Here is a 22,908-nt window from a genome sequence, read left to right as displayed (position 1 = left end):
GGTAAATATGGTTTTGAGGAATAAAAAGGTCTTTTGACATGTTTGCATAATAAATCGTAAAAAAGTCAAATTAAGCGAATTTAATGTGTATTTGTGTCATCCTCACATTCAAAGTTGTTAATATTTAAACTATAGCTTAAGCATTAAAAATGGAACAAAAGTTATTTCATTCAATTAAGAACTTAATGCAGTAGTGAGATTCAAAATGTTTTAAAACCGGCTCGTTTTTCTAAGTAAGTTGTAATTGCTAAATAAACCGCCTAGATAACTATTATAATTCAGTTTTAACAACTGTTTCACTGAACTGAAAATATTTTAGGAAAAGGTTTTGCCGAATCGATAACCGACTGAATCTTTCAACGACTTAATGTAGCGTGTTAATATATGCAAAAACTACTGTTTTATTTGGAGAGGGTATCTTAAGTGATCTTTAAAAACAATGGAAACATTTATGGCAGATTTCGTTTAGGGTTATCAAACTAGGTTTAGGGTTTGGTCACAGTTTACAAAAAAAGATTATTGTAAACTGTGATCAAACTTTTGGTAGACGTAAGCGACTTATCGCTATGTCTGAAATTACAGTAGAGTCAGAAGAAGGGTGTACAGAACCCTTTATTAACTCAAAATAAAGTTAATATACAGCACCAGTTCTTGCTTACAGAAGCCAACACTTTTGGCTTAAAGTTAATGGATAAACGTAAAATTAATTAAGTTTAAGTATAGTCTAACAGCTTCACAGTTTAAGTAGTACGCAAGATGGCTGTGACCGAAGTCGGCGTAAGCAAGCGTATTGGCAAGAATAACTCAACGCCGCAGAATTCTAATCGCTAGAGAATCAAAGCTAGCAACATGACTTTCAAGCAGTTAGAACGCTCTCTGATTTCACCCTCCAAAACCTCAAGTACTTCCTTCTTTTTGCCTATTTGAATTTCGCGCGCGTTGGAAATTTGTATTCTGGCAGAGAAATGAAACGAGGTTTGACAGAAATGTAATTTAAAATAATTGGTTAGGAAATTAACATGAATCTTACAGGCTATATAGCTCACGTAGCTACCAAAAGCTGCGTATATACATAATACTACTTTCGTAGTTACATTGTTGCGAAAACATATTGCTACGAATTTTGTATACATGTAAATAATTTTAATGAAATTATATGTAAAATTATATTATCTCTTGCAAATATTTTTATATAATATAAAAGACCTCAAGAGTCGAAGCTCCGTTAATAAAAAAAGATTGCAGGGACAAAGCTATTTAACATTTAGGTAAATGGATATCTCGTTAAATTGGCGAGATATCGCCAAACTAGTAATGGTTTCGGCGACTAATTTTTGTCGCCAAATTTGCCGACAATCGCCAAAAATCGCCAAACTTGATAACATTAGGGTCCAGTCTCTGTATAATTGTAATTGGCCTAAATGCGTATGTAGCTATAACTGTTTCCGCCCTTTATATGAACCGTAACTGTATATGCCTTCCAGTAATTCGAGAAATGGAAGGTACTGGAAGTTTCTCGGCGACCGGGGAAAAGCTATATAAGACCAGAGAGCATCAGTTCTCAGTTGTTTAGTTCGGCGTTGACTTCGAAGTATCGAGAGATCTTCGCATAAGCTTCGCTCCTTAGATGCGCTTTGCGTAGCATTGTGTTTAACATTCTTAGCAATTTGAAGTGATAACTACTGATTGTGCTGTGTGATATTGAGAAGAATTGTACGAGTACTTTTATGGAAAATTCCAGAACTGTAAAGTGTTTCTTTAAGAAAATAAATTTTATCAAGCTAGCATCAGGTCCTGTGTGCATTCAATCCGTTACGAACCCCTACGCACGTAACAATACAAATTACATCTTTTATTATAGAAAAGCTTTATTATTTTAGAAGCGTGTAACTTTTACAGACGGTAATTTTCTTACCTTCATACAAAAGAAAACTATTTCATTTCTTGCCTTCTATACGAGGTTCGTAAGTCATTCAGATGATTTCTTTTGAACTAGTCCTGAAACTAACGGATAGAAGCAAAGTAAAGAATCGTCCCTGTTTTCAATGCTTAAAGTCAGGCCCACATAAGTAAGCGAATCACACTCGAGTGTCATGCAGGATTGCCTAAGTAGCAGCAGGTTCGCGACGGGGGTAATGCGAGTCACTTGATGGAAATTTACATGCCTCCTTATCGGGTGTTTTGATGCGTTTTTTTAGTGCTCAAGAAAGAGAGATGTACTCTGTGAAGCAGCATTCGTAAGAGCCTAGAGGTGGGAGTTTATCATGTCGTGATACTCAGCAAGTGACTACATCGCGTTACATTGTGTTCACAGACAGTCGGACTCAATGGGGTTGTATAAATATTAAAATTCGTATTAATCTTAACTCTTCATTATTGTTATGTCAGTAACGGTTATTGCTGCTATGAACTAAGTACATATTTTTACTCAAAGGCATATAATAATTGATCTAATTTTGCCCACTGGCCCTAGATAATTGCTAACTTACTAATGAATAATTCTACTATGTACTGAAAATGAAAATCAGAGCTTTGGACTTATTAACAATTCTAAAATAAAAGGAACAAGACTCATCTTAGTGACCAGTGGTTTATAAATGTGCTGTTTATTGGAGAGATAGAATTTGCATTTGTCTTTTAAAATGTCCCTTTCGCAATGGAAGAGAATTATGATTATGGTTAGGAGTTACCATTACTTTACTCGAAGCAGCAGAATTTTCCTCTCTTCCCAAATATTTCATTATATTATAATAAAATATTATTAATAAAATTATATATAATTTATTATATTTTAAAAATATTTTTTAAATTATTTTTCATGTCTCTTTTTCATTTTGTTAATTCTTAAAATTATTAGATATATATTATTACAAACACCAAATAAAATTATTCTGAAAAATTGCTCACATCTACTACGAAATAATAATAATTTGCTCAGTTTATTATTTCTAAACAAATCCATGGAAAAGCAACTTTCAAGATTTGGCTTCCAGTGTTGATATAAAGTATTGATACATATACTTATAAAGATTGATAGATTATCGAATAACAAAATTCAAAATTATTTTATCGTAAGAAATCAGATTGATAATTCTGATTAAATTTTTCCTTTCCATAGGATGCGTGTCCTTAAAACAAGGTTTGTCTTAAACTTACATTCGCTTTCTTACAGAAGTTTAGAATTTTCTATGCTCTAGTTTTAAAGAAATGTTCATTCTGGCAATCTCTGAATGACATGAATGTTCTGATTGTGTGATGGCAGTTGAAATACATTATTCAGCATAGTGATTTTATCTAAGTGATTAATGATAATAATTCCTCTATAAGTATTGTTCTTTATTAAAAATTAAATTTATCTCCAAAGAAAGTATTAAAATGTATCTTTTTTTAAAAGGAAGTAAGACTAAATTAACCTTCCAAATATAATTTTTCAATTTTGATTTAAAAAAATGAAGTGAACATTAGTGATTCCAAAAGTAAATACTTAATATGTTGACGTTTGAAGTACCAAACACCATTAAAGGTGTTTGCTGGTGCTGTAAGATAAAAAATAATAATAATAAAAAAAAAGATGTGTTAATGACCAAACTTCTTTTTTTAAAATAGAGATAATTTTAAAAATGTTTCTTTTAAATGATTATCAGCTGCGATATATAACTACCTTTTTCAATAAATTATGCTGGATTTATGTCATCAATATTACGTACAATCATTCCCTTTCAAAATGGCGTTTATTAATAAAAATGACTGAGTTGAAAAGAACACTGTCTTAAGTATCCAAGGACAAGCCGAACACTTATAAAAGTAGTTTTGTTTGCGTAAATCTGTTGGGAACTGGTGAGAAGTACATAGTTATACATTTTGATAAGGGTACTTTTTGTCGAACTGAAATATAGAAAGCTTCAGCGATTAATCTAGATGCATAAAGTTAACAAAACTCATTATTCAAAGTTGAAACAATTTACAAAAATCACGCAAGCAAGCAAGAATCCTTAAAAGGCAAAAGGAAAGAAATTGTGAAGCTGCATAGTAGTCATCACAATATGATTCCGGTGCTAAAAAATTACAAAACTAAAAAGTGTAGTCAATAGAACTACAAAATTGGAATTTTCACCCTGGCCAAATGCAATGATCTCAAAGTAGTTGTAATGGGCCGCAATTAAAAGAAAAATAAACGAAAGAAAGAAGGAAAAATAAAAAAAAGGAAGAAAAAAAGAAAAGAGAAAACAAAATTTGTTATTAAATTTCGAAATTTTTTACTTCATATATGTCAAAATATATATATATATAAATGACGCAAAGAAAAAACTAAAATTTATATTTATTTTCTGCTAAAATCTAAAAGTTGGTTCCGCAAGAAACTTCTGTTGGTCACAATTTCTAATTCAAGCGTATTGACAGCTAAATATTACAATATTCAGACTGACATTTAGTCAAATGATTGAAATTTGCTGAAGTAACCACTAAATAAGATCTACAGATGGAGGACAAAATAATACGAACACCTGTGAAATAATGGAAAATCTTTATTAATAGGGGTTGGAACACCCTTTGACTGAAGTACAGATTGAATGCGACGTGAGGTAGATGCATAAAGGTCATGACAATATTTAAAGGAATATTAAGCCATTTCTCCTGCAGAGCGGTCTCTAATTCCGAAAGTCTGGATTGAGGTGGAAATCGGGAACGAAGTTTGGACTCCAAATATGCCCATAAATGTTCAATAATATTCAAGTCCGGAAACTGAGGGGCCCAAGCGAGTTGTTCAATTGCATCGTCATGCTCTTCGAATCATTCTTGAATGCACCTAGCAGTGTGGATAGGGGCGTTGTCGTCTTGAAAAAGCGGTCGCTTCTTAGGGAATACAGTCTGGACAAAAGGATGGACATGATCCCATAGAATGCTTAGATAGTGATTGGATGTGATCCTCCCATGCAGAATAACAAGTGGCCCAAGACTGCGCCAAGATATCGCACCCGATACCATAATGACGCCACCCCCATGCTTCACAGTCGGCAAAAGGCAGTCAGGATGAAACGCTTCTTTGGGCGTTTTCCAGACATAAACGCGTCCGGTCGTCTGAAATAGGGTGAATGACGATTCATCTGACCATATTACCTGTTGCCATTGCTGTGGGGGACAGCCTTTGTGTTCTCTGCAACATTAGCGTCGTTTGAAAGTGTTAGTTGCTGTCACCAAAGGTTTACGAATTGCCACTCTGTCATAAATATTCGCAGTTTTTGTTGAAACGGGGTCCTGGAGATGATTGTTCATTTCGGATGTTATCTCGGATAACGATTGCTTGTGCTCTCGAGCTACTATGCGCTGCAAGACCCGTCCATCCCTATCAACCAGCTTTGACTTTCGGCCACTGTTGGGCTTTGAACACGTCGTCTTACACTTTTTCGTGTACGCTGTCGTAACGGCAGATACCATACTCCTTGCACACCCCACAAGGTTTGCTATTTCCGTAACCGATGCTCCACTTACACGCGCTCCAACTATCATTCCTCTTTGGAACTCTGACAGGTCTGACATTTCAACTTCTCACAGAGAGTTCGATCGAAGCATGCAACGCAGGTGACTGCTGTTGAGAGACTGATACCTTCATCTTCACGCTCACTATGTGACAGACTTCTGTTGCAGGTGGCGCGGCTGTACTGCAGGTGTGAAATACGTCATACTTTTTCACAGGTGTTCGCATTATTTTGTCCTCCATCTGTATATTACAATGTAAATTAATCAACTGCATTTCTAGATTTTTCGAAGCGCTACTCATTTTCATTTTTGATAATGAAAATGATGTAAAATTGGGCACCAAACTATTTAAATCTTAGTGTTTCTTCAAAAGCTTGCCATAATAATATTAATTAATTTATGGGAAATGTATTCGTGGGCTGCATAAAATTGCTTTAGGGGCCGCAAGCAACCCCGCGAGCCGCCAGTTTGAGACAAGGTGATCTAATTTAAATTTATGGAACGATACTGAGGTGTGTTTGTCGTTAAAGATTTGTATAGTACTATATATGTATATATATATATATATATATATATATATATCTGTATATACTACAGATCAAGAACTTCAAAGTTAACTTTTATATGTATGTACGTGTATATAATCAGATACAAAAAATTGTTAAAGCCCTTTGATAATCAATCTAAAATTATTCATTTGGCAATAACATGACTTGTTTATTTTGTTTTTAATTTTCATGTGTTTTTTGTGGATTTTATCCTCACCTTTATTAATTTTAGCCATACTTGTTTTCTTTATTTTCTGGCAATAGTTTCACTAGAAATCGGTAGCGCGTTTAGACAAACAAAACGCTATGATTGCCGAGAAATGAAATCTTGCCGAGAAAGTGTATTTTATATTCTATAAAATTATTATTTAACTTTTATTTAGTTCACTCATGCTATTTCACTATGATTGGAATTTTGTTATCGATTTTTATACTGCATCCTGATAAACTGATTTCAAATTTTGCAGATACATTGTCGATGAAAATGCAATGTGGTGAAGCGGTATTTTTCAAAATTCGACTGAGATTATTTTATTTAATTAATGTTTAAAAGATTTTTCGCACATACGTTCATTTAACGAACGAATTAATCGCATTAGAATTTTACTGTTTGCACCGTCGAATGCGGCCATGAAAATTATTTTCATTGAAACTTGTATGAAAATTGTAACTTAATTTATGAATTTTGGACGAATTTTCAAAATGATCGGAAAAGTAGGTGATGACCTTAGAGATGGTTCACTGTATTTTATTTAACAACACGCAAAATGTATGTAAACGAAGACGAAAATTTTCATTTATTTTACAATTTCAGAATTAAAATGGATGTTTAATTTACTCAAAGGTATTTAATTCAATCAAATGAAATATGTGCGAATGGGTTATTGAAAGTATGAAAATGAAATTTGTTTCAGAACCTCATATTTTATTAAATGGATCATCGATCCCAGTTGCCTTGAAGCATGAAAAAAAGTCATCAGAGTAGGCGAAAGTTCACTTTCGATGGTTAATGTTTAGAGTAAAAGATAGCGTCTGGCTCCAACTTATCTCTGAGCGGCTTTGGCAATAAATGAAATAATGGTGTGAAAAAAAGACTATGTCTGGCGAATGTTTATTTTATGGGATCTTTTACCTTGATCTAATAGATAAAAACAGTCGTAAAAGTTGGAGATAAATCATAAAATATCTATTCAATAATCTTCTGAAATCATTCATTAAATTTGCCTTCTAGGAAGTGTACTGATGAATCATGATTGCAGGATTTGATTCATGATGACGTCTCATAAAGCTCCAACATGAGGCTCTGAGACCAAAGTTCTTAATTTAAACATATTGTTGCGAGCGTTAGCGTTCGTAGTGGATTGAATGCACACAGAATCGATGAGAGCTTGATAAAATTAATTTTACCAAAAGAAACACTTTACAGTATTGAAACTTTCAAAAAAAGTACTCGTACAGCTCTCCTTAGTATCATAGAACATAATTAGTAATTACACTTCAAACTACTGTGAGAAAGTTAAACACAACGCAATGCAAAGAGCGCGCATCTAAAGAACAAAGCTCATACGGAGATACTATCTCAATACTCCGAAGTAGACTCTGTACTGAAAATATCTCTTCGATCTTATATAGTATAATACCCCCGGTCTTATATATTTATTTTAAATTAGCATTCAAAATTTTAACACTGCAGTGTTAATTGAATTTGGCATATATTTTTGATTTCTTCTTTCGTAATTCGAAATATAGCTTTAATTCGAATAAAAAAAAAATCTGATATTTTTTTTTGATTTATTTTTAAAATTTATAATTTTTGTAAATTTTTCGAAACTTTTTTAGTAATAACCTATACTATTTTTACCATTGTCTTATTGCAGCTATATTTCTAGGCATATCTGCAAAAAATAAATTTTGTATTCAAAACATCCGAAGTTCTAGTGAATTAATACACTGGCACGTCTGCAATTTTTCATAACTGTTATAAGCGCTAATAGCGCCGAATGTGATTTACGCCCTTTGTTATGATTTTCAATAATTTCAAATTATTATTAACTTTAAATTTTAAAATAAACTAAGAATTAATTATTTTTATCGAATTTCTTTATTCTTATTTTTATTAATGATATTCATAATAAGTATTTATTAATAATATATGAAGGGATGTTTTCTAAAATTCTAAAGAAAAGTAACAAAAATTTTTTTTAAATAAAAAAAAAAAAAAAAAATTGTAATAGTAAATTTTAATTTTCATCATGTTATCCTCCACTATTTTACTTAACTTCATTTCATATGGAGCAAAGTTTCATTGTGGATATGAAAATGTTGTATCACATATGTATCTGGTTGTAACGAACGGTTTCCGACAAAAAACGCTTTCTATAGAATAGAAAAAAAGCATGAAAGCAGTACCTTTAGCGCGGGTAGTAATCACCATCCAAATCAATGATTTTCTGCCAACGTTTTGGTAGTTTTTCAAAGCCTTTGGCCTAGAAAGTTAGTAACCGCAAGTCCAAAAACAGATCAACCTCATTTCGGACGTCCTGTGGAGAGTGAAAGATAACACCTGCAAGATGTGAAAAAAGGTAGAAAGGTGTGAAAAAGCTGCAGGTGTGAAAAAAGGTAGAAGTCCAAAGGAGCTATGTCGAGGCTATGTGGTGGGTGTAGAAAAAGATCCCACTCCAGTCCGTACAGAATCTAATCGGTGAATGTAGACACGTGTGGTTATGCATTATCTGGATGGAAAATTATCTTTTTGCGCCGGAACTCACTTCGACGTTTTTCCTTGATAGCAGCATTAACACGGGCTAGCATTTCGCTGTACACCTTACTGTCGAGAGCTTTACCTCTTTCCAGGTACACTTTGTGGATCTGTTTTTGTACTTTCTGCTTCAGCCAGCTATCACGGCAATGCCATTAGATAAAGAGCACGATCTTTTTGTTAGTCAAATTGCGCTTTGCGTAGTTGGTCCGTGCCGACGGGCTCGCCGGCACAGACCAATTCCCTTTTCGGCCTGTCTTGCTGGATTAAATCTATGTTTCATAACAAATGATGATCCTGTCCAGAATTTTGTCCTTGCATTGATATTCGAGCAGATTTGTGCAGACTCGAACACGTCTGTCCTTATCTGCTTCAGTCAGCTCATGCAGCACCGAACTTATACGTCAAGTTTATGCGATGCATACCGCGAGTAAGGAACATGGCACTATCGTCTAACTCCTTAGCAAACTCTCGAGTGGTTGCATACTGATCTTCTTCCACAAAAGTTTGCAGGCGGGCCTCATCAACATCAGTAGGCCGGCCAGAATGCTTTGCTTCTTGAATGTCATAGTTCTTGTTTTTGAACTTTCGGCATCAAACCTAATACCTAAAAGATGAAACGTCTCCCGGATAATTACAACTAAAGTTTGGAGGTGTTTGATAAGAATACAAAATTTATGGAAATATTACGTAAAAAAAACTTAATATTCTTGTGTTAAAACTGACAAGTGTGTTCAGTGTTGACAGATGAACAGCCACAAAAAATCCGTTAGTTCAGCAAAATTTAGATTTTTCGTGTTGAGATAATTTTTCAGCTCTTCAGTTAAACGTATGAACCTTGCCAGACCATTGCCTTTGCGGAGCCATCGAATTTCAGGACGTAGATCAAGATATTCAAGATTTTCTGGTAGGGCCTTAAAAGGACAAATGGACTCGAATACAATTTATTGTTTTGCAATTATTTTCATGACGTGTCCGAAAAGCAATATCATGCAACACAAATCTCCCTGTGCATGATACGGTGATATGACAAAAAAAATCGGAAATTATTTATCTTCCTTGCAGAGGGTAATAAATTCATTAATATTACTAACCGTTGCTGGTGCCTCATCAGCGGTTGTTGTCGACAGCTTTTGCTGAGACATATTTATCAACTTTGCATACGCGGTAAATATCCTGATTTTTTGTTCATCTTTTCATGGGTAATCTTTTCAGTAGGTCAGTAGTAACAGTTGTTTACAGTAGAGTTAACTAAGTACTATTCTCACTGTAACTTTCAACTGTGGGCAGTGTCTTATATATTTGCAGACTCGTCAAACTGTAGTGAGAACTAGTCACATAATTTCCAGGTCACGCTTTAACTGAGTTTGCATATGTTTTGAAATGACGTGTATTTTTCTTATGACGGTATATTTTATAAATCTTATTTATGTAGCTATGTCTCTTTTATTTAACATGTAATATTGGAACAGTCTAGGCATTGTACTGTAACTGGTGTAAATGCAGTTTTTGTTACATTGCAGTATAAATATTTCTCTTAACGTCAATACACGAGGTTAATACAAACAATTTTCTATTGTGTTATATTTACTGAAGAATCAGGTATGTGATCAAGTACCTTTATGTTTTTATCCTACCCTGAACATCAAATTTTGTATTTATATAGCAGGAATTATATCCAAGTACTGTGTGTCAACGTAGCGAACTCCAAGGGCCTTGTTTGCCCATATAACGCTTTGATTTGATTTAATAAATGTCACCTGATCTGTCAACCTGGTCTTGGGGTAGTCAGCTGACATATGCTAGGCTGTTAATAAATTCCGCACAAATATAGGAAATATACCTGGATAGGGACCGGTTGTCGTCACCGCTGGTCGTCACTAACAACTATACCATCTGGGCAACGGGGACAGAGTGCCAAAGCCAGAACCCTCTTCTTGGTGCGTACCTTTCGAAGTTGAATATTTCGGGCCTTGGAGACCCCTCAGTGGGGGCGCAGACCCCACAGTCCCTGCCCGGCTTTATACGTAGCCTCAGTAAGTATAAAAATGTTGCTCTAGTACTAAATATGCTGCTTAATCACCTTCGCTTCGGGGCACCACTCCCTTAGCATCGAAGAAATCATCTAGGTGCCTTGCCTTACTCCGTCAGTCACCGCCACTGGGACTCTCAGGGCCAAACTCTCATCGAGAAGGTCATGAAAATCTAACCATATATCGCCAACACAGCCAACGGAACAGACACGACAGAACAAACATGGTCCCTGTCAAGCCTGAACCAACCTAAGTATAATACCCAGATTCTAGTCCTGTGAAGACTAATAATATACCCCGTGGTTGAGACCGCCTAGGTACAGATACTAACCAGTACTTCCCAGGAATTCTCCTGAGTCAACCCCCGGGGGGGGGAAGGGCGATGGGGGCAGTATTATAGGATGGAATTAAAATATTTTTAATGCGTTTATATTTAAAATTTTTTAATTTTTAATAAATAACCGGTACCAAGTTGCGGGGACCAAATTTGAAACTGGGGGATATTCAGTCACACCCGTGACGTCTGGTAAGCCCATTTAAAATGATAAACTTATAAACAACCATTTTTAACACACACACTTGTGTTTATTTAATTAAGTACTAACTATGAAATTATTATATAACATTTTATTGTAAGCTTTAATAATTTTTTATCGTGATCTCAGCAGGCGTATGTCAAACTATTGGCGGGCGCAATGGTGCCAGCCGATGTTAAGATTCACTGGTGACAGACACTTTTCTTACTTGTTATAATACATTTTGTTTCTTTACAACAAATAATATTTTAAATTCAAAAAAGACAAACTGAATTAAAATTATTCTCTAAGGATTCCCGAATTAGTTCCTCATTTCGCCTAGCGCTCTCTAAAGTGTTCATGAAAACGAACCTCATTCTTAGATTGAATAACAAAGTACATTTGTACCTTGAAGGTACACTGCGAAAATAATAATAAAAAAAAAAAAATTGGAACAGTTCTATATCTCCCTTTCTACTGGGCCGCTTGAAGAAATTCACGTTGCGTTTTTCATGTTTATAGTCATGTTACATAGCATTGTTCTAATATAGGTATTTTGACACAAAATTGTCTTTTTCTGAAATGACATGCCAATTTTTTTACATGTTTCAATTCTAACACTCAAATTACGCCAAACTACCAAGTTTTGTAAAAATCGCACGAGTAATTTTTAAAAAATTAGCTCTCAAGATTTCAGCTCCACAATGTTAATTGAATTTGGTATATATTTATTAATCTCTCTTTTTTTATTAAACTTATTTGATTCTTCCTTTCACATTTCGAAATTCAGGTCTATGCCAAATAAAATTACCCATCTTTTATGATTTATTTTTAAAATTTGTATTTTTGAATAATTTGGTACTTTTCCGTTTTGCCGGCGCAATGCCAAACGAAATATCCTCGCTGGTGACCTTTTACTTTAACTTTTACATTATCAAAACAAGTCGCAGCCATTTTTTATCAGATTGATTGTTTCTGTCAATACTGGCATACAATTACATAGAATTTTTACCAGATAGTTCAATTTTATGCCATAAGGCCATTTGCGAACGGTAATTAAGTCAATTAGGATGCAATCACACCGCTCATCCGATGGCGAAAATATACAAAAGGCAAAGTCAAGGGTTAAATTCATCAATTCTAATGAGAATGCACTAGCGAACTAAAGCACTGCGGTTTTACAAAATTTTCTGAGTAAGCTATTCGTACGAATTGAAATAATTCTTGCATTTAAACTTGTCTTCCAAATTAAGATTTTAACTTTAAATTAATGTAGATAATTACTGAGAGAATTAGATTTTTGTAGCGTAGTTTACGTGATATGAGATCACTTGGGGGTCACGTGATATGAACCGGCGAATCAGGATGTTGTACGATGAAAGCATAGTAAATTCTTAAATTAATGTCTTTTTACGAATTTATTGTCTTTATTTATTGGCTTTTTTACAAAATTTTAAACGACATTAAAATGTTTATATCCTCAAAATAAAAAATACTTGGAATTATCATTTGTCAACATTTTTTATGTATATAATATGTTTTCGCCAATAAAGTCTGCTTGGCGAGATTTGCGCCGGTGAAACGGAAAAGTACCAATAATAATAATTTTTATAAATTTTTCAAAATCATTTTTGTATTATAATCTATAAAATTTAATCTTAAAGTAGTTAAACACTTTGTTAAAACTATTTGAAAGTAGGAACGATGTGCCTTTTTTTCCGCTCCGGCATAATGGAAGGGTAAGGAAAATTAGTTGCCATATATTAAGAAATTCGCCAAGTGAATTATTCTTGGTGCAAACTGAAAAAATTGCGCTTAGATAAACTTTTGAATTTCTCCGTAAATTTTGCACCAAATTTTACAAAATTTGAGTCGTAAAATCGAAATATGGAAAAAAAATAATATGTTATTTCAGAAAAAAGTCCGATTTTGTGTCGAAATACATGTGTTAGAATAATGCTATATATAAATCTAATATATATCCTAAGTTGCGCTTTTGAGACATGAAAAATGCAATTTGAATTTTGTCAATGGGCCCAGTAGAACGGGATACTTTTTTTTTCGCAGTGTACATGGTAAATGTAACTCTTTCGCTTAATAATATAGTATAACTAAAATGAAAAAATTATTTAGCTGAATTTCGATTTAGTTTACATGTGTAATATCGATAATTCTCTATACGATAACGAAGTTTCACATTTAGGTCTTGAACTTACGAACCTTTCAACATCATCTTTAATTTACATTACAACATTTGTTACAGCTGTTATTACAAACAGATGTGAGGTTAAATTTGCGTAGTTCCCTTTTTTTTTTAATGTTCCCTTTTGCTTTTCTGCAACAATAAGACTGCCTGAAAGATGGCTGGAATAAAGCATTTGAAAAGCTGAGAGTTCATTGAAATAAATCCTAATTTTTTCAGGAATTTATACGTTTACATTTGTAATAGACTGACAGCTATCCGGAAAAAAAATCGGGATCACAGCCGATCCGAGTAAATGAAAAATGCAATAATCTTTCCCTTTTCCCCCAATATAATTAATTACAATATAATATGATTACAATGATACCCTTTATTACAAATGATAGCCTTATTACAATATAAGTCAGGATTTCTTAAACTATGGGTAGCGACCCCAAGGGGGTCGTGGGACATGCAACAGGGGGTCGGCAAAACTTTTAACAGTTTTGATATTTCTTTAACTTATTATAATAATTTTATAATTACCAAATATTTTTACACAATGTATCTGAAAATAGATAAAGATAAGATAATCGAAATTTTCGAATGGCAGCACACACGTTTTCTCTGAGCAAATTCATCAGAGCATTGAAAAACCATAAATGGAGTTGGAATGATGTATGAAGGAAAACTGCCGGCATAAAACATTTGAAAAGAAGAACATTATAAAGGACCAATGACAACACAGAGGAGAGTGAAAAATCTTTTATTGAAATTACAAGTTTTCAAAGTAGCCATCTTCACAGACGATAACGCATATTGCATGTGGGACGAACGGAACATCGAGAAGGAATCTGTATAACTTCACATTTAATGTCATCTTTCAATTCTGACAAAAGTCGCGGATCTGATGCGTACACGTTAGATTTCAGATAACCTCAGAATCAGACATTCATAGGCTTGAGATCGGGGGATCTCGGTGGCCACGAAATTGCAGAGTTGCAGGAGATGACTCTATCTTGAAACGTTTTCACGTTTCAAAGCTTGCAATTCCAATAATTGTTTTCTTTTCCTTTCTTGTGTTGTTTTTTCATTGTTCCTTTACGTAATACTCTTCTTTTTAGATGTTATACGCCGGCAATTTTCGTCATACTGTACCGTTCCGACGTCATTTATGACACTCATTGGTTCATTATCTTTTTTCAATGCGCTGATCAATTTGCGCAGGAGAAAAGGACGTGTTGCCATTCGAAAATTTCAAAATTTTTCCACTGTAATCATAACTGTGAGAGTTCTATTGTTTTAAATCATCACAATCTCGAGCGGATAGCTTCAAATAACAATATGTGAAATTTCATTTCAATTAGTTGACCAGATAGGTGTCTAGGGGTTCACAAATCGAGGAAATTTTTTTTTTATGACCATTCTATAGATACTATGTAAAGGCAGAATTAGAGAAGGCTCAACAATGTTCAACTCGTTGTTTTGAATTTGTAATTATAAATAAAAATTGATGGCGTATTACAAAACTATATATTTAAAGTAATTAATAAACATTTTACTATATGAATAAGTTAAAAAGTTGTAGAGTTATTAGGTTATTTCGAAGTAGGAAACGTGAAAAATTAGCAATGCCCTCGTCGGGACTCGAACCCTGGATCTCTCGAACACTCGCCGAGTGCACTAACCGTTGCACCACGAAGGCATGCAGAAAGGAGGGAGAAAATACACAATTGAAGGTCAGGTTTGAGCAGGATATCCATTGTTTTCATATTCCTAAGCGAAATAAATGCAAAAATATAAATATGCATCCCAATAATAATTCCGTTTATATGTGGATTGCAAAAATAAAAAATGAAAATTTCACATATACTGGAAAAATAATAATTATCAAAAAGAAAGAAATTAAAAGGAGATGAAAATAAGAAATGCAAATCAGTGTTTTTTGAATTTACTGTGTAGAGACATTAGGATTTTTGGAAGATGAAAAATGAGGGACGCCTTCCCCGGGAATCGAACAGCGGACCTCTGGATACGCGCCCAGCTTGCAGACCACTACACCACAAATGCATGCTAAGAAGGCGGGAGAAATACCTTATATACTCCCCCTCTTAAAAGACGACTGGTGTTTTAGGAGACCCAGTCGCCGTATTCTTTAGACTTTACCAAATTTTTGTTCAGATACTGTGGAACTGCAAGTCACTTTTCTGAAAGAGCTCTTTTCAGATTCTAAAGGGTGCATGAAGATATTTGGCTTTCTAAGTCATACCACACATTCTGAATTGAATTCAGGTCTTTTGAGTAAGCGGGAGAATCCATTCTAGAGATATCTTTCATTTTTTAGTATTCTAGCATCAGATATTTTCGCTGTGGAAGACCCTTTTAGTTCGGGCACAACTGTAGAGACATTAGGTATTTTGGAAGCAGAAAACATGAAAAATGAGCAACGCCGTCGCCGGAAATCGGACCACGGACTTATGGAATACGCGCCCAGCATGCAGACCACTACACCACGAAGGCAAGCTAAGAAGGCGGAAGAAATACCTTATAATTGTAATAAGCAAACTATTGCAATAATAAAAAAAAATAATTGAAACCTAACATTGTTTTAGTCTCAATATTCTATTCCTACAGTGTTTTTTCTTTTGTGCGTAACAGCGGTGCTATAGAAACTAAAGCAAATATCTCTGAACATCGAAGAGACTATGTAGACATTGAACTTATTTATGAAAATGATTGTATCGATGAATGAGCTCGTCCTTTAGAATGCCTTTAGAAATGGTATTTTAGAAAAGCCTTTCTAATTTTAAGTTTGGCATCAGAACTAATGTAAGCATGCTTGGGACTATAGATGAACAAAATTTGCAGATATCCTTATATTATTTATTTCATTGGATTGTATTTGTCAGAATGAATTTATTTAAACTCATCTTTGCTGCTGTCATAAACATCATTTTGTATTTCTGATCAACTTCACCTTTCTCGTTTGTAAAATACACTGTCTTATTTCCAAAATATCCACCACTTCGGCACTCAGGAGAAGATCTTAAATAACCTAACCACTTCACAACGTGTGAGCGGAAAAAAAAAAATTATCCATCTAAATTCTGAATTAGTTTCATAATTTTTGGACAGAATTTATCAACGACAGCCGTTTTTATCTTAAATTTTACGAGATAGAATTTTATCTTCAAAAATTTCTTTTAAATTAGGAACCTGATACTCAAGTTGCAATCCTTATAACCACTGAGAGAAGCAACATTATGCTCCTTATTCCCTTTCGAATAAACAACTTCGAACCAAGCATTCCAGCTGTCATAACAGGTTATACACTTTTCATTTTTTTCGGGTGCAAAAAAGCTGATTTGTTTTGGCTGCAATGGTATTTAATTGTTTGAATTTTTTAATAAATACATCACCAAAAAGGTTCATTTGATTGCGTCTCTGCATTGGTATCGCAAAATATGTTCTCCAACCACTATGTGAAACAAATTTAAGCACGGTAATCACTTAGAACTCAGATCCTAATACTAGATCTTTTATTTAGGAGTATTCTATTTCCTATGTCTTCAACATGCCAATTATTGTTCAGAGTAAATAGAAGAATTGATAACGTCTAAAAGTTTTGCACCCAAAGCTATGAATTTCCATTTCTGAATGACTAGTTTTCAGTAAAACTGCAAATATGCATCTTATTTGTTAGACATTTAATCAATCACTACAGTTGCTGACTAATATTTTAGTTCTTTTATTGCTTCGTTTTTTCGAAATATGCGCAAAGTGGTACATGCGATAACACGCAACATGCAACATACTGTGAATTACTAGATGCGGGAGGGGAGAATTGCACGAATTATTTTTAAATACGTACTTTTCACAGCTTTTCCTAAAAAAATCATAAACACTATTTCGCGTTAATTCGTTTCTGTTTCGTAGATACGAAAAATTCCTAGTGATGAACATTAGCAATAATCATGTTCTCTAATACCACTACCTCAACAGAAGAAGGGAAAAAAAAATATCCGAAACAGTGGGTATTCTCGTTTTAGGAAAGTTACGCTATTATTTTAAATTTGATTACTGTGGTGTCTCACCCTATGAAATTCGGTAAAGGAAAATGTGTACCTTGGAAGTCAGTTTACAAGAAACTGGTTCATCTTCACGTTACGCACGGGGAAAATCACGAAAACTTCCCTATTCGCCCGGATTCGAACTACCAGTGTTCAGCGATGTTGCCCCTCGGCCATTCGTGGGCGTTATACTATATCAATAGACAAAAATATATCAGTTCACGATGACGAAGTGACAAACAGCTGTAACAGCATAATTAATTTCTTAGAAAAGTTTGTTTATTCTGTTTCAACGTTTGGTAATAAAATTCAGTCAGATTTCAATTAATTGAAGTGCAATATCAGCAAAATATAAGCTTTAATTCTGTCTTCTGATGAACTGGAAAGCACTGAGCTGAATTGAAAACAAGAGTTTAGTAAATATCTACAGTATTCATATTTCACTGTCATGGAGATGAAATCGATTACCCCAGCAGTATATACAATATTGGGAGATAGGAAGGAAAGAAGTGCATTCCCTTTCGGTGACTTTAAATTCAGCACTGAAATTAAATTGCGTGTACTTCAGTTAAATTTATTAAACGTGCGTAATTATATTAGCAATTCGAGTTGAGAATAGCGCGTACTTTCCAAAATGAAATTTAACTGGAAATTTATTTAAAATCTTTGGAACATTGTTAAATAATCTGAATGTTTTTTTTCTACGTTTATCTAGAACGAGAGAAATTCAACCGAAACTATTGTATTGTATGGTGCATGGCTCAGTTGTGATGCGATGAAGCTTAATCGCAAAGAAGAGAAGAGGGGAAAAAATGGCTTTTGTTGTTATATACGTAATAAAAAATAAGATTTGTTGTTACTCAATATCGGAATCATTTATTCTATTTTTAACCTGTCTGTGATTCGTGCCGCTTGATGGGGATGGTAATTACTATATAGTGACAACATATTGTAACTACTTTCGCCTACTATATGGAGGCAGGTACGAACAAATATTTTTTCTCGGATAACTTTCTCTTCTGTATATAAAGGCTTCGGCGAAAGACAAGCTTTATCCTTTTCTCCATACAAGCAGAGAAGTATCAAGCCGAAGAGGCAAAAAGCATTTATTTGCTACCTACAGCATTACGCTTTCTTCAGCCGTAAAGATGAAGTCAGTTACCGCAGCAATATTCGCAACAATATGCTTAGTTGTCATCTGCAAATATGCATCTGCAAGTCCTGTACCCGAAGGAGAGGCAAGACACCATCATCACGATCACCATGATCATCATGACCACCATCATGACCACCATGAGCATCATGACCATCATCATGATCATCATCATGACCACCATCATGACCACCATCACGATCATCACCACGATCACCACGAACATCATGATCATCATCATGGACATCACCATCATCATGGTCATCATCATTAAACGCTCCATTCAGGTGAATTACAAAAGGAAGTTATGTAATTTATCAAAAATAAAATAATTTGAATTTCCGCATGGATTTTTTTGTTATTTTGTCGCTAGTTGTAACTGATAAGCATAAGTGAAACATTTTAGTTCCTCAATAAGCTTGTAGGTGAGTGTAATTGTAAATTTCTAAATGAGTGAACCATTTAGAAATTTTAGAGTTTTTAAGGTGTCTCTAATAATACAATACAGCAGAAAATTACTTTATTATGTAACAAAAAGAATCTCTCTAATTGTATTTTTAATATAAGCAAGAATTTAATGACCTATATTTTAGAGACTTATGCGCATAAAATATGTACTGTTTCATTTTATTAGCAAGAGAAGCAAAAGCATTTTAACTTTCTAGTAAATCAGCAGTAATCAGATAATTTAAAATTTAAAGTTTAGCAATGAAAAATACTGAAGTGCGATACAATATGGCCTTATAAATAAAATCATGAATTAGCTATGAAAATACATAGTGGATAATATGAGAATTAAATAAAATTTAGAAACATTTATCTGATAGATAACATTTTGAAAGAAACCAAAGTGATAATATTTCAAGCAAAGTAAAATAGATCTTATGGATAATAGGAAAAAGAGATACTAAAACCTTAAAAATTTTGGTTGTAAGTTCAAAAAATCTTACTTGCTCCTTGTTAAAGTGTCCATCCAATGAATTCAACCTACTTGGATTTGTCTTTTCATTAACCATTTCCTCTTCTTAAAGAAAATTTGAACTTCATAAAGCAAATCAACAATCTTAATATTTTTCATATTATGACCTGAATGTTTAACTTGTTTATAAGATTTTAGAACATCGGCGAGGAGAACAGCCAATACTTTTTTCCCTTTTCCTTTTTTCAACAGAATCTTTTCAACTTAGGAGGAGAGGCATGGACCATGCATTCAAGAATAGCTTTCTGTCAGTTAATCTTCAGTACGTATACATACACTAAACTCTCACCTTAGAACTACATATAATCGTTTCATAATAACAACGAAAATAAAAATGAGTTGTCTTTGGCACCAATTAACATTGATTTAAGATGTTAGTTGCGCTGACTGGATTTGGAAAGATTAGTATAACCTATTTAAGAAAGCAAAGAAACATTTAAAAAAGTGCTGTATCATAACTACCAAATCAAGCATAATTTTAGTTGTGTGATAAATTATATCATTCTGAGGAAATATAGAGTTAATGATTACGAAATGGTTAATATCGCCTTTCATTAATAGTTCAGCTGCTTTAAAAGTAATTGGAGATATAATTCTTTAGTTCATGTAGTAGATAAAATATTTTAGTTTAATAGCAAAACTAGACATTTTGGTGGGCATTTTTATGCATATTTATTGGTCCCTGTTGGGTTAGAGAGTAGCATTATAATTATTGATACCTGTGATCTAAGATATACTAGTCCTTTTTGAAGACAGTCATCTACAACATATCGCTATGAGAGATTGACTGTAGCTAGTTCTGACCTCTGTGATTTGGTCTAGCATGCTTTCTCACCAATATTTATTTTCTGTTATTCTAATCAAAATTTTATCTATGCTACTTTTTTGTTTTACACGAAAATAATAATAGGAATAATAACAACACTACTGATACTACTCGTAATAATAACAATAGTTATAATGAAATCGTCCTCTCCCTGGTTATTCAGTTATCTGTGTTATTTTATTTTTATTAAAAAGGGCTTTTTAAGGGCGACTGGGTATCAGGGGACCCAGTCGCCAAATCCTGGTGTTGAAAAATCATCATTCACCACCTTTTGTTTTTAGTTCAGGCGCCATTCTAGAGACATTAAGTTATTTCGAAGCAGGAAACGTGAAAAATGAGCAATGCCTTCGCCGGGACTCCAACTTGGACCTCTCGAATACGCGCCGAGTATGTTAACCGTTACACCACGAGGGCATGCAGAAAGGAGGGGACAAATACCTCATGAATAAATAATTCTTTTTTAAACAATTTCAATTGTATAGGCATGCATTGCATGCTCTGAGAAACGCCCCAGTCATTAACTAGATCTTTTATGGATTAAGATTCAGACATCTTGCAAAGCATTGTAAGATATCATAAAATGTGTTTAATGCTCGTATTTAACAACTAACTTTTAAAACTATTTATTTTTAATATTAAATAAAATAAAAATGCAGCGCCATCAGAGAGCACATTATCAGAGTAAATAATAAACGGAACATTTTATAACAAAAATTACGTTAAAATCTTCCTTAATTCTGATAACTCTCTCTTTTACGCTCTAGAAGAGGAGAGATAATTCTCAATGAATTAAAGAATTCACACGTAACTTTGTCGAAAAAAGTATAAGAGGAAGATAAGACGCTGACTTTTTTTTCTTATGACCGGTTTAACTAAAAAGAAAGAAGTCGAGTGGAAATTTAAAACAACGCTTATCGGTGTAACCATAGTGACTGGGTCAATGACTACTACAAAGAATCATTCACAAGATTCGCGGTAAGTGTCGTAAGGTCATCGCTGTCCGTACGAGCATCGAGCTGTTTATCATTGCTAATAATCGAGTGGAGTGATTTGTAATTAATCAAGTAATTGTAAAAAAAACATATTATTATGTGATTCCATTTAATAATATCTAGTTATATTTCCTTCATTTTAATTGATTGGTTATTTAAATGTTCGGTTTGTTACATCATATCTTACAGGTATCTTATCAATAGCACTTCAGGCGTTGAGATTAGACTTATCGGAATTTGGTATTTATTTACACATTTTATCAGTATCCTTACTGGTTTTTCTTTTCTTTTATTAAAATTTCTTAGAATTTCGAACTGATAATAGCAAAACGTCCTCAATACCGTGGTCATTGAAAGAATGAAAATTCACAGTGATGATGATGCATTTCCGCTTAGAAACGTTATATCTGATTACACGTTATGCAGCGTAATATTATTACCCCAAGCCTCGATTTGCCCAGAAGGGCTATTAATTTTGTTTTAGCACTTTGTGTTGATTCACTATAAACGGCGAATCACTTTTTAAATTGTTGCCACCAAATATTAGAGCCCTGTATTATATTTAAAGAAATTAAATAATGAAGAATCTGCGTAAATGTATGTATGTTTCTCGCATTGTGGTAAAACAACGGTACGCAGAGCCATCAAATTTTGAATTATGTACGTCTCCACTCGAATATGAGCATCTCGAAGCCCAAATTTGGAATTTGTTTAATTAGTTACTTTTTGTAAATAGATATAATAGTATAACAAACCTTTGCTCATGGCAATGCTCCCCACTATATGCAGTTTGAGCCATTCTATATTGACTACAGCGCAGAAAATGCTAATGTGCCATTTTACATTGTTTAATGGTTCCGGGATATAAAAATTTAGGGATATACATAGAAAGAGATATTTATTTCTCTCTGTCTGCCTATATACATGTCTGTATGTTGTAGAGACATTATGTATTTTTTGGAAACAGGAAAAAGATGAAAAATGAGCAATGCCTTTGCCGGGACTCGAACCACGGACCTCTCACATTCGCACTGAGCGTGCTGACAACTATACCACGAAGGCACGCTAGGAAGGGCGGGACAAATACCTTAAAATGTGAGTCTTTAAAAGGTCTGTTACAAATTAAAATTTTTGATCTGCTCTATTTCTAAAATTTTCTTTTTAATAGTAAAAATTTAATAAAATTTAATTTAATAATTAATTTAATTTAATAAAATAAAGCATCACGTAAAGTAAAACGTGTAATAAAGTATTTAATTATCTTAGTTTCAAATTAAACACACAACCATATCTATAAATATAATTTTTTTATGTTACACAATCCCTTTTTGTGTGTTCTCTTGTCTCGCATTAAATTCCTTTGTCTGGCTATGA

General features: G+C 33.6%; 1 protein-coding gene across 1 annotated transcript in view; it reads left to right on the top strand.

Annotated features, from left to right (window-relative positions):
* The window catches only part of LOC118195887 (uncharacterized), a 235,872-nt gene that overhangs the window by 50,161 nt on the left and 162,803 nt on the right, over positions 1-22,908 (top strand). The window lies entirely within an intron of this gene.

The sequence above is a fragment of the Stegodyphus dumicola genome, chromosome 3 (assembly GCF_044657685.1).
Source record: "Stegodyphus dumicola isolate Sdum_Otavi_A_Nest chromosome 3, ASM4465768v1".
Taxonomy (NCBI): Eukaryota; Metazoa; Arthropoda; class Arachnida; order Araneae; family Eresidae; genus Stegodyphus; species Stegodyphus dumicola.
Note: the sequence above shows the minus strand (reverse complement) of the source record. Positions and strands in the feature narration are given on the sequence as shown.